At 31.3% G+C, this 3,356-nt stretch overlaps 1 pseudogene; it reads right to left on the reverse strand.

Annotated features, from left to right (window-relative positions):
* Positions 1–1,253: 1,253 nt before the first annotated feature.
* On the reverse strand, positions 1,254–2,918 carry LOC131844643 (uncharacterized; annotated as a pseudogene).
* Between the last annotated feature and the right edge of the window lie 438 nt (positions 2,919–3,356).

The following is a 3,356-nucleotide window of genomic DNA, read 5'->3' on the forward strand; positions in this document are numbered from 1 at the left end:
AAATAAGTAAATTCGCACCAATATAAAATGGAATAATGATAGGTAAGATTTTTTTTTAACATATCGTATATACTTTGAAAGAATTTAATATATAGTTACATTATATCTGAAAGCAAAGTAGAAAGTATAGTTAGTAAGGGTACATGTAGATTTGCATTCTTATATGATTGTGTAATCATGTGATACAAAGTTTTTTGTAAGAAACTAGATTATATATACAAGTAGGTACAGAACGAATTGAGCACCCCATTGCAATTGACGTTCACGAACTGATGCACGATGCGGAGGCTGCGCACCGCGATCAGTGGTGGGACAGTGCATTCCTAGAAACAAGTTTTAGAAGTACCACACAATAGCGCATTAGTCAAACATAAATCGCGGGATGAAACAGTAGTATACTAGATATTTTCTGAAGCATGCATACCACAAAATCATCAGACTTAAAAAATTACGAATGGAATTGATTATAATAACTTACACGCTTAATATTTTAATGCTAATGCTTACCATTCTTCCATTCCATTTATATTTTTGTATTTATTATATAATATTGAAATAAAAATACGTTGTATACTGTTACTGTACTGGCTAATCAGAAATGTCTAAATTAGTATTTAAATTTATAGGTCTGTTATTGTACATTTTGTTTATGCTTCAACTTCTTGTAAATCTCCGTATTCCTAACATTTTTCTTCTATATTTAATTTACCTACACACATATAAAATAGATCTACAACAAAATACGTTATTGAAATAATGATATTGAATAGTAGACAGGATTCTCTACTATACATTTTGTTGTTGATCATTTTGAAAATGATGATAAGAATTTATTATTAGTGTTTAGTCGGTAACCAAGAAACTTGTTTCATCACTGCAATTTTCCGTAGTAGTTTTAAATTTTAAAAGTTTTTAACTATTTATTAGGCGATCATAAATTTACATTTTTTGCATGTTGTTCAGGAAAAACTGACTAGATTCCAAATATATACGCAATTATCGCAATCAATACATATATTGGTATTTTAGTATATCCATCGATTCGTTGACACCACACGGAAAAATCGTAAAGTTTATGGAACAAGAATTCTAAATTAATTTACGTAATTCGTATGTAACCACAGATCTCAATAACGGGCTATATGTTTACTCCAAATGGAATTGAGCTAAAAAGTTGCTAATAGCAATAGTTGGATCGCCTTATTAAAGGTATTTCTGTTGTACTTGAGTAATAATACACAAATCTGCTTTAATATAATATATTTATTTTGTTATTAGGAAGAAATTATATGTATTTAATCTGCAAGAAATGCATCAATGGGACAAAAGTGCGTAGGATTTGAGCTTTCAACCGGTTTCGAGGTCTGAGAACTCTGTGAAGGAGTATTATCATTATCGTGCAATCGCGCTGCCAATGTAGCATTATCAGATAGAGCACTTGTTAGGGCACGCTCTAAACGAGCAGCTCCTGCTCTCTCTGCTTCTAGAGCTGCTCTTATTTCAGATATAGCCTCAGCATCATGATCTACTATTTTCATCTTTGAATCAGTTTTATTTGTATGTTCTGATAAACGTAGTTGTAATTCAGCTACATGTGCTCCAAGCCTGACTATTTCAGCTGAAATTAATAATTTAACATTAATATCTATTTAAGGAACACTGCCAATAAGGTGATCAACTAACATATCATATCACATTGTCTTCAAAAGTAACAACAAAAACTGCAAAATCAAAAGACTTTTTCTTAGTTACTTAAATGGAGAGTTGAATAGATCTTACAGTTAGCGGCAACTAAGTCTCGAGACGTATGTTGGAGCTCAGCAGCAGATAATCGTTTTTCACGTGCACAAGCTGCCGCAGCCAAGCGTGCTCTTTCCCTCAATTCTGAGCCACCTGCAGCACACTTCTCAACTCTTCGAAGGTCGTTTTCCAAACGAGACGCTTCACTAAACAATATACGTTATCTAATAAAGTATTGAAAGAAGATGACAAGCAATCAGATTGTTTTAATTTGCAAAAACTAACTGTTAGTGCTCTTATTAAGTATTCTGTATACATTCGATACTACATATATATGACATTTTCGTGGTTGGCTCGTAGCACTAGTTTCGAGTAAAATTTAAAATTTCGTTCATTTACTATTTTGACAATAAATTGGCCAATACGATGATCGAAAGCGAAACTACGATATTGACAATATTACATTAGCGATAAGACAACAAATACTTAAACTAAAATCCTACTAAAGAAAAATCCGCTTTAAAAAGTATGAAATGAAATATATTCTCATCTGAAATTATAATCCATGGCTATATGTGTATGCCATCGGGTACTATTTTTATTAGAATGTGTTGTTGGTGGTATATGATCACGGCTAATATTTTCTGATCAGATAATTTCTTATTTTATATTTCTTGGCGTGACTTATTATTCTAGTTGTTAATTTTAAATCTTAAAATAATTTCTATAGAATTATAATATATTTTACATGGGTTTCTAGCGAAGATATATCTGGTTTACATCTGAGGCGTGAATTAAGAAATTACTCCCATTCCATAAGCGAACATATATATTAAATGGATCAATTAAGCTGTGATATAATCTAACAAGGTATGATTTTAGATATTTAAGTTACGAGGGAATAGACGAATATACATACCTACGTAAACTTTAATTCGATCAGATACAGTCAAGAATTTATATTTACTTACTTATATATAAATATGTATATTAAATCAATATGGTTTACTTGCGAGTATCCTCTGTCGTAATTCGAACACGTTCCTGTAACTCCATATATTGTCGTAGGAGTGTTGAATGTGACACTTGTAAGGGCCTCAATCTGAAGTTCTCTCTAGTAAAGCTATTTGCCCAGAAAATGCTGCATAACGCTCTTCTCAGTAGGTCCGTTGCTGTTCCTTGCATATTAAATAAATTCTAAGTAACGAAATAAATAAACTAGTACCTACTACCACTTACGCAACATCAAACATTTTATATATATACAGTTTATATGTATACAAATGGAATGCATTTTCGTATTATATTATTGATAAAGAAAAAATGTATAACAAACGCAAAACATACAATCAAATTAATTAATTAAGCAATCGCTACTGCGATTAAAGAATGTAAATTACTAAAATTACGGATATAATAAAAAATATATATTATTTTCATATTTCTAATACTTTGATGCTCGTGATGGGCAACCGTCGTCTATGGATATTTTGTTGCTGCATTGAAAATGTTAACTTTAAATCGAAGGTCGATCGTCAGAAGGGTGCTGTTCAGGTAGTTCAACCAAGCGTTACGTTTAACCTGTTAAAGGTAAATATCAACTGAATCCAGAAGAT

The sequence above is a fragment of the Achroia grisella genome, unplaced genomic scaffold (genome assembly GCF_030625045.1).
Source record: "Achroia grisella isolate CSIRO2021 unplaced genomic scaffold, CSIRO_AGI_Agris_v1 utg41105, whole genome shotgun sequence".
Classification (NCBI taxonomy): Eukaryota; Metazoa; Arthropoda; class Insecta; order Lepidoptera; family Pyralidae; genus Achroia; species Achroia grisella.